This window comes from Alligator mississippiensis, chromosome 2 (genome assembly GCF_030867095.1).
Source record: "Alligator mississippiensis isolate rAllMis1 chromosome 2, rAllMis1, whole genome shotgun sequence".
NCBI lineage: Eukaryota > Metazoa > Chordata > Crocodylia > Alligatoridae > Alligator > Alligator mississippiensis.
This window is the reverse complement of record NC_081825.1, coordinates 289,374,562-289,384,854: the sequence shown is the minus strand read 5'-3', so window position 1 is coordinate 289,384,854 and position 10,293 is coordinate 289,374,562.

Sequence of the window (10,293 nt, the reverse complement as noted above, 5' to 3'; positions counted from 1 at the left end):
CGAGCTTGCTCCGACGCACTGTAATTATAGCGCATCAGAGTAGCCTTGCTGTTTATGTATAGGTGCCTGATGTAACTTGTGCTTGGGCCTGATGCAACCGCAGGTGGTTAAGATTGGTACTGGTTACAGACAAATCAATAACTACTCACTATTGTTAATCTGCATATTATATTTTTAAACATGCATTCATATTTTCTCATCTATATTTTTTTCTATCTATTCCTTTTATTAGTTTAATTAATGTAGCCTTGAACAGCCATTCTAGCTGCTTTCCCCAATGATCCCTGCTGCTAAAATGGCTGTGGGGGCTGGGCACAGCTTAGAATAGCACTGAATATGAGCAGTTTGGATAAGCAAGAGAATCAAGGCCAGATGTTTTAATGGTGGCTGCTATAATGTGTGCAAAAATAGATGTCAGAACCTGATAGCAATTCAGGTAAAAACAGACAGTGCCTTTTAGGCTTATTTCAAACTCATGGAAGACTAGAGTTCACATTCAATAAATAAGAATACTTCTAATGCTGTGTGCATCTGCTTAGCTCTACAAAATGAAATGCTCTAAGGCAGGGGTGGCCAATCTGTGGCATGTGTAGCATAAGTGGCATGAGAAGCCTCTGTGTCTGGCACACGACAGATCAGGGAGAGATCTGGGAACACATTGACAGGCGGTGCAAAGAGCAGAAAGCAGAGCAACAGATTGGGCAGGGAGCACAGAGCAGGGAGAAGAAAGCAGATCAATAGACCAGGTAGAGAGCACAAGGTAGGAAGCGGAAAGCAGAGCAACAGATTGGGCAGGGAAAGGGGATTGGAGTAACACTCAGAAAGGTACAGGGCTTACCTTGTGACACACCTGCCAAAAAAGTTGTGTGTTCCAAGGGATCCTTATGGGAACCAGATAACACTGCCTGTATGAGTCTGCTAGGAAGAAGACAGAGTGAGATAATGTAAGAACTGATGGCATTGGCTGCACAGCAGAAATGAATGAAGTGTACTAGATTGGAGAAAAAAAAATATAGAAAAGCCATCGAGCATTCCTCATGAAAGAATCGTGTCATGAGTAGAGAAATGGAGGATATGAAAGAAAGGAGCTAGGTTAATGGGAAAGTGTATAAGAACACAGGAATGGCTGACATGAGCTCAAGGCATGTCTAGTAGAGGTATACAAGCCTAGAGAACATAGGGCCTTGCTAACATGGCACTTCAAAGCTGGTCAAATGTTGATTGGTATAGTGCTAGCTTGATTCTGGAGCAGTTGCACCTTAAGGCTAAAAACCTTCCCTGACCGTCCCCCACCTGCACAGCTGAGACTTGCCACGAGAGGGCTGGGGAGCCAGAACAGGTCTATCTCTGCTCCAGGTAGGGGGAGTGTAAGAGATGGGTTGTGGGGAGGAGGAAGCTGAAGTCGGGAGGTGAAGAGTTAATGGGATAGGGGTGGATAATAAAATGGGAAGTGGAGAGGAAATGGGGGTGGGGAAGTGGAGGAAATTAGCCACTGAGAGGTAAAATAAAAAGAAGGAAGAAAATAATTTAAAAAGCAATAAAGAGGAAGTCAATTAATGAAGGTCTCATTTTTAATAAATTGGGGTTTGGGATTGGGGTATGGGGTGTGCTGGTCGTGCTTCCTGGGGTGGCTGGGAGGTGGGAGCAGTGAGGGAAGGTATTTTTGGAGGAGCTACTGCCCCTGCCCCAGGAAGGAAGCACCAGGTCATGGAGACCCAGTGTGACCCCCCAATTTGTTCTCCCTCACCCCCAACCCCACTCCTGGACCAGTCCATGCCCTGCAACCTGGCTAGCTGGCATATGCTCTGCAGGCTGTTTGCATGGGGTTGCACCCCTGGAGGTGGGAAGGTCACAGAACTGCGCCCTGGGCAGTAGAGTTCAGGGGGTGAGAACTTTATCTACATGGAAATGAGGGAGTGGACACTGCACCCTGGGATGCTGGAGGACTGCAACTTGGGTGGCTCATCTGTGGGGAGTGGCTACACATTAATAGAGCACGAACTGGGTAACACAGATCAGAGATAAACCTGTCCTGGAGTGGCATAACTGTATTCTGCCTGAAGTGTGCTTAAAACTAGCTTCAGGTGTTAATGTGTGGACAATCCAGGGGCTAAGAGCTCCAGGAGCTGTCTAAAAGTAATGTGTAACAAGGCCCATAGAAGCAAAAAGAAAGTAGATGTTGAAGGCTCCTCCAGCACCACTGCAATCTGCATACTAATTCCTACCTGCTGCATAACTAATTATACAGTTGGTATTACAACTGTGTTTTCTTTCATTTATCATTACTGTTTATTTATCAGCCTCCAAAATGTGCTAAACACTGTATAAAACTAGCAACTGTGCCATTTGGGCCCAGCAGGCCTGACTGTCTTAATTTGACATGGTGCAACAAATGCGAATCATAAGTGTACAGAAAAGGGAACAGAGAGAAAATGGGCAGCCCTCAAATTGCCATAGAATCACCCAGTGAGGCATGGATGCATCCTTATTGTTAAGTTACTCTGGATTTAGTTAAGATAACTTAACACACAGCCCCTCCCCTGACATATTGGTAAGATCCTAGAGCAGGGGCAGCCAGCCTGCGCTCCGGAGCCACATGTGGCTCTTCAGAAGTTAATATGCTCCTTCTTCAACCTTTGCACAAGCACACGGCGTGTGCCATTTGGAAGCTCATCACTGTGTGCTTGTGCAAAGATTCAAGGAGATGCATATTAATTTCTGAAGAGCCGCATGTGGCTCTGGAGCTGCAGGTTGGCCACCGCTGTAGCACCGCCTGAATGTGGCTAGAAAGAGGTTTTTGGCAGAGTCTGAGTTAGAAAGAGCTATGTACAAGAAGACACAGAAAGATTTGGGAGAGAGCGTGGTGGGTGGAGTGCTGGGGCTGGCATCGAGAATAAGTAGGAAACTCTCATTGCACTGAAATCAACCCTGCAAGAATTGCTGTTACCATATTTCTCACATACAATGCACCCCCCAAATGAAACATGCACCTGGTTTTTGTAAGGCAGAGCATAGAAAAAAAAGATTTTTCCAGGGTCATGGCTGATCGTGTGGCATAGAGTGAATCCTGGTAATACAGAGCCTCCAGGAAGTGTGGCACCAGGAACTTCCTTGTGCCAGCTTCCTCACGCCAGTGTTTCCTAGAATGCCACACTTCCTAGACAGTCTGCATTTCCAGGAGGACTTACTATGTCATGCAAAGTTAGGCCCGGACCCTTGCATGGGCAGTAGCAAGACTGTTCCTTCTTTACATAAATTCATTAAAATAAAGTGTTTCTGTATCCAAAGCCTCATTGAGATACCAGCAGCTGACATGGCTATTGTATGAGAGCCCCAACAGAGATTAGACTCCAACCCACATGTGGTGACAATCTCTGCCCTGAGATGATAATGACCTAAAGGGAAGAGATAGCAAAGAGTGGGAGATACGAAGGATTATTATCACCGCCCTCGATTTTCAAACAGAGGTGTGAGGCACTAGGCAATTAAAGTCCAGACTCACATTTACAGTAAGATCCCTCTGTCTGGCTCTGGGTGGTAAAGGACCCCTAGTGTAAATGATGATCAGGCTCTTGGTGACTCCTCAAAGGTCACACTAAGGGTGCCTGTACATGGGTGCAGATGCTGCTATGACATGCTTGATTTACAGCGCGTTGGAACACAGTTAATCGAGTTTGCTGGAGTGTGATAATTACTGCACGCCAGCAGCTTCTTGCGTCTCGTATATCAATGACTCTACACTTCAAAATGGCAGCAAGGTACTTTAACTACTGTCAAATGAGCTTTTGTACAAGTGCCCCGCTGCCATTTTGAAGCATGGGAATGCTGATACATGAGATGCTGTGGCACTTTAATTAAAGCATCTCTCAGAGCCACTCTAAAGGGCTATCCCCATCCCCGTCCCCCCACCACCACCCCTGGAGCACGTGTAAAAGTGCCCAAAGGTTCCCTGAGGCACAAGACACCGCCATTATCATGAACCTATCTTGGAAACGCAGGTGCTTTGCACAAAAACTTGGCACACTACAAGCGATGCCAGTCAAGCAGAGGGAATTTCCCACTTTTAAGAATTTCCCTGCTGCTTCCACCACATTCCCATTATCATTGATACTTCCACTGTGAAATGAATCTCCAGCCCAAAGTGTGCTTTTACACTCTGCACTGCTTGCCCATTGGCAAACCCCCTCCCCACTAGCTTTTCTCTGTGTGCTGCCTAAAGATTGCACCTAACCCACTGCATACAGATCTGGCCCCATAGTCACAATTTTAAGGCTTCCCTAATGCAACTTCTATCTAGGAATGAAGCAACATCTTGGACAGACTCTTAGCAACATAAGCACAACCACATATCTGCTTAGAAACACGGGTTTCTGTGAATCCATCATCCTGAGGATCTCCTTTCTGCCCGGAGTCCCTAATAACAGAACTAAAATCTAGTTCAAGGACAATGGCCTGCTAGTTCAGACCTTACAAGGAGTAGCCCAAGAGATCTCTTGTTTCTCCATAAACATGACTTGCTAGAACCAGCTCTTGGGGCAAGAGCTGGTTCATGAGTGCACAAGATAGAACTTTCTTGTTCTTATTTCTGCTAAATTCGATACAAATCATTTTAGGTTATGAAAATATAGCTTTGATGCCATCTAGTGGAGCTAATATGGAGGATAAAATATTGTGAACAAGATCTTCAAAAGACCTTATTCCCCTGTTGGGCACTTGTGATGAAAGGAGAGGCCAGACTTTCCGATGGACTCAGCACCCTGAAGCTTTCATTTGCAAATGTTGGGTACTGAGTGGTTTAGTGCATGCACCTGAGCTGAGTGTGGCTCATGGTGAAACACAAGGATTGGCCAAGAAAAATAAAGCTCATCTGCAATATGATACCATGTGAGAGTTAGAGCTGGAACCTAGAGTCAGGCCTAGTTTCTGCTTTGCAAGAAACTCATGGCCCATTGATAAATGACAGGCTGTTTCAGGCATTAAAGCAAGTAGAACATATAAGTCAATTATTCAGCAGAACTTAAAATATGAAGAGAGAGCCCTAATACAAAATACATTCTTGCAAAAATAGGGTAGTAACCTTTTCAATAGCTATTCTGCAAATCCCAAAAATGCCAACTCTAGAAGAAATCATGTTTATTTAGCATGATGAAATTAGTGCATTTGCTCAAATAAATGTGCATGGTCATCAGACCACCATAAGGAAACAAATGAGGTGCCCTAGAAATATTTTAGAAATAATTAGAAGCATCAAAGATGCTGCATAAGGCAATTCGTAGCATCATAGATGTGTAAAGTTTGAAGGGACCTCAAGAGTCTGACCTTCTGCCTGAAGGAACGATGATTAGACCAGTCCTGACAAGTGTTTGCCTAACCTTTTCAGACACAACCTCCACTGGAGGAGGTTTTAAAGAACAATACAGAAAATTCCCCAGTCCATTTAACAATGCCCATTCCAGTAAGAGGAATAGAAAATCACCTTTTCAGCATAGCAAAGATTTTCCATTCCCACAGTTGTTGAAGTAACTGTTCTTAATATGCTCGTGTATAATTACAACAGCAACAAAAGCTGAAGTGTTATCTCTTTGAAAAACTTACCTCTTTGGTCTGTATCTATAAAGAATCCACACTGACTTTCACCAAGAAATTAAATTCCCTCTTGTTTTTCAAAATAAAGTTTTATGTAAAAGTGGGTTACTCTGACACAGAGCCTTGGGCAGCAGCTATATGGACATCTAACTGGCTGGTTCAAGTGAATGAAAAATGCTACAAAGGCATGTTCTTCATAGCATTTTTGCAATGCGTCTGGTGATCTCATTCCTGTACAGGGGGGGCGAGGTGTTTCCAAAAAATATTCACAAAGCAAATCACACATGCAAACACAGCTCTGCCTTCCGTGCTCAACAGAGGACAAGGAATAGCATCAGAAAAATTACCTCTCTCCTCCAGGGTAAGGATGAGACACTTTCATGGAAAGGTCTTGTTGTCCTGGCCTGCTCAGCACCTCATCTGTGGACCGAGAAAGAGGACTTTAGTAATCTAGACTGTCAACAACACCAACACTAACACCTCATTTAGAAAAAAATCCCAGCATTTCTAACTGGTGCGTCTTCAGCCTTGCTGAAAAGTGGAATTGTGTGACAGTGGCAGGATTAAAGTGTAGCAAGCCAGCTTCCTTCTAGTTGCAATGCTCATCCTGCAATCAGAAAAAGGTTGATTGCAACTCAGAGATCCAACTGAATTTTCCTTGAAGCAACAGCATTCCCTATAGCTTTCTCTGGAGCTGCAGTGGTAGGGGTAGGCAGAGCTGGAAATATGCTCACTTTCTAGAAGCTTTCACATTTGGAGTTTAGGATAAAAGAGTCCTCTCAGTTCTCACAGGTGCATTCACAGACTGGGGACTGTCATGGCATACAAGAAGGTTAACATCTTGATTTTACATCCATTTAACGAGCTATAAAATCCCCTTATGTCTCCAGTCTCTAAGCACCACCTTGCATCAGTGTTAAACTTATCTTAATCTTATCTTAAATGTTGAAAAGCTCACTATAAGCATGCAATGAGTTGAAGGCAGCAGTATTATTCTCAAACACTGCCATCTTCTGGCATGCAACAGAATCTTTTAGCACCTCTTTCAAAATTAAAAGTGGCTTTGGAGCCTGGGGGTAGACCACAAGCTTGATTTTGCACTTGAAAAGTCCTTCTGAAATGTAACAAGGGCCTGAACGACTTCAAACATGGACCTCCTAGTCCTGGAGTTCGCTGCTTTTCATGTGTCTCTGACATTCCCTATGAGATGTGTACAATAAGAGATCACACAGGGAGCTTGCACCACATTGTACAGCTTGTTCAAAAGGAAGTTTAACCAAGGTGCTGAAGGGCCATCCTGGTTTGGCCATTATCCATGTGACAGCCCCAGAACACGCACATATATATGACAGATCCAAATGGGGAGGAAGATCTTGTCCACATCCCCCAGCATGCCCAGCGTGAGGCTGCCGATTCCCTAAATATCTCAAAGGTAAGAGGTGCCCACAGATCATGAGTCCATACAGTCCTGAGTGAAGGAAAACATCTCAGCTATAGATAAGGTGGCACAGCCCAGAAGGCGGATCATTAGACAAGGACGTGGGACACCTGAGCTCGATTCCCTGCTCGGCAACCAACCTGCTTTGTGACCTTGGGCAAGTTGTTCCCTTGCAAGGGGCTGGAAGGGGCCCTAGGGATCACCTGATGATCACATGGAGTCAGGAGTCAATGGGGAGGAGGACACTGAAGGGAGGCAAGAGTGGCAATTATTGTAGGAGAAAGGCTGGTGGAGGGGGAGGGCCTGATGGGCTGCAGGGAAAGTGCCTAGAGATGACCATGTGGGTGGAGGTTGAGAGGGGCTTGCTCTGGGTCTCTGGGAGAGCTCCCTGAAGCCAGGTATCATGGCACTCCCTCCGTGTCACAGAGGAGCAACCGCTGGTGTTTTGTAGCTCAGGCAGTTTTGAAAGACTGGAGCTAGGATACAGCAGGTCCAACAGAGCTGCCACCTGTAAGTCACAGCAGATACCTTACATGGAGACAAATTGCCATCCTGCAACATGCTGGAGTAGGATCTTGCCTTGCCTGGCTGACAGATTCCCAAAGACACAGTGCCTAAATCCCAGCGAGTGATCAAGGTTTCCAAATGCCAAGAGTACATTCCCTACATTTAAATTAAAACAACCGTCCAAGAGCTCACGTTCATTTACATTTGCATCCAGCAGCAGGCAGAAATATGTGTTTTGATAAATATTTATCAGCATGTATGCGTGTGTCCTGAGTCTGTTTTTATCTGCGTTATTTAGTAGCAGTTGTGGTTGAAATAAAAGCTGTTCCTTTTAAGAGCTACATAAGAAGTGGGGCACCCTCAACTCTCGTCACTCCCACTCTTCGATTACAATGAAGGATGAGGGGGGTTGCCCTTCCCATACAAATGTAACCCGGGCAGTACTCCAAGAAGTACCCCCTCTCCAATTGAAGGGATCAGAGCAGGTGCACAAGCGCTGTGGGAGGTGTAGGGACTCTCCTCCCCCTAAGAGCAGAGCCAGATCACCAATGGGGACTTAACCATATACCTTTTAATGAAAGAACAGTACTGGGAACATAACAGGCATAAACCAGGGGTATAGGGGACACTACAACGCCCCGAGGGGGCAGGATTCAACAAAGGTTAGGCACTTACAATCATTGACAAAAGACAGGGTTAACAAAATATAAAACACAAACAGCAGAGCACACAAGACTGGTTGGTGAAATATAAAAAGGCACAAAATACAAAATGTGAACTGACAAGGAAATATAGGGCCTAGGTACCTGGAGGGGGAGAAAGGGGGAAAACACAATGGGCCCTTTCCACTGAGAGAAGATTTGCTCCTTGTTAGCTCACTCACCCTAAGTCACCCCACCTGGGACTTAAACTCAGATCTCGTACATGGTAGACAGAAACTCTGCCACACAGACACCACTAGTGGCATGGCTCTAAGCTGCTAGGGGTTTTGGCCTTCCTGGAGTCCCGGCCTCACGTTGAGCTGCCCAGCCTTTTATTGGAGGAGCTGGAAGCAGGGCTGGGAACCTCTCAGGTCACTGATCAGATCCTTGCTGGAGCTGGGGAGCCCCTCCTGCTGGCCACAGCCTCTTGTAGAGGAACCTGGGGCCCAGTGGGGAGCCTCTGCCGGCTACACGCCGCACTACTGAGGGTCCAACTGCTGCCTGCAGGTCCTGCTCCTTCAGGCTCTTCTGGGACAACTGCTCCCACCCCGCTGGCCCAGCTCTTGCCAGCTCTTTGAAGCTCCTTCCTTGTGGTCCCTCGCTGGTCTCTCCTGAGCCAGCTGCACTACCCCTTTTATCCCCCTCCAGGTGACCCAATCAGGGGACACGGAGGGTGAATCTATGGGGCCTGATTGGTGAGGAAAGGGAATCCCAAGTCCTCCAATCATCTTTTGCCCTTTCAAAACCCCTGGGCTAAGTCACTGCCAACTAGCCCGTCACACAAAGGATGAAGCCTTAAAGAAGTTTGCTGAGCCACGTTTGGTACTCTGGCTTTTCACGACACCAGCATCTGACTCTGCTGCTCTGAGCCTTTATTGCAGTGTTTCCCAACCAGTGTGCTGTCAGAAATGAACAGGCGTGCCGTGGAATTTAACCGTGGCAATGAGCTACAATAGGTATGAGGATGGGGAATGCCTTAACAGGTGTGCCGCAGAAAATTTTTATTAACGCTAGTGTGTCTTGGGCTGGAAAATGTTGGGGCACACTGCTTTATTGCTTATGTGTGGGTGTATCTACACGTGCAATTAATGTGACATGATAAACTGTAGCATAGTTTGCACTGGAGTTAGCTGCTTCCAGGTGCAGCGTCTACACATACCTGCAGTAAAGTGCATGTGTAGATGCATTCAACGTGTGCTATATTGGCTCCCACTGCTAATTCAAATCAACAGGCAGCCTTTGAAAAAATATGCCATGGGAAATGAACAAATGTATCAGTCGATGACTAATTGCAAACATGGATGGACTTTGATCAGGGAAAGTGATGGTATGATGGAGACAGAGACGCATGCAGCCATAATGTGGGTTGTAATTTGTCCCCCACCCACACCCCAAGGGACCGCCGCACCTTTCTTACAGCCCCCCTAGTACAGCCCGTCTAGTGAGCGTGGACGACCAGGACTATGAGATTACTCCGCAGAAAGCACTATGCATTTGAGCTGCTTAAGACTCCTTCACTTGGTGACATAGTTGAAAGGATACCCACAAAAAAGCAGCCTCCCCATGACTCAAATCTGCCTCTGGTGCTGGGGATGGAAGTGGCTTTGCCCTAGCTCCATTTGGGCATCAGCTCTTGGCTCCAGCCACCCTCTAATGGTGGGAGGGGAGTCTTGAAAGATGCAGAAACCCCCAGGCTGACCTAAGGAGCCAGCCAAAATATTTAGGACTTGGTCACTTAACTCTTTTTGATTCCACTGAGATTTCAGCACATAGCTCTTTTAGAAAATCCCACCAGCAGCTTATCTGTATTTTTAGTGCCAAGGTAATTTTTAAAATCTGACCTTTAGCACCCCAGGCATCTACTTTTTTGACTCACAGCTAATGTCAGGACTTCAGTAACCCTATGTCAGTGGAACATTATTGTTGACCTGTAAAGTCTCCTCAAGGCTGGTAACGCAGAGTTCAAGAGCCCATGGACAGATATATCTATGTCTTTCTGAAGCTCGATTGCATTAGGATCAAGTTATTCCTTAAACAATCACTTAATACTGGATAGTGTGT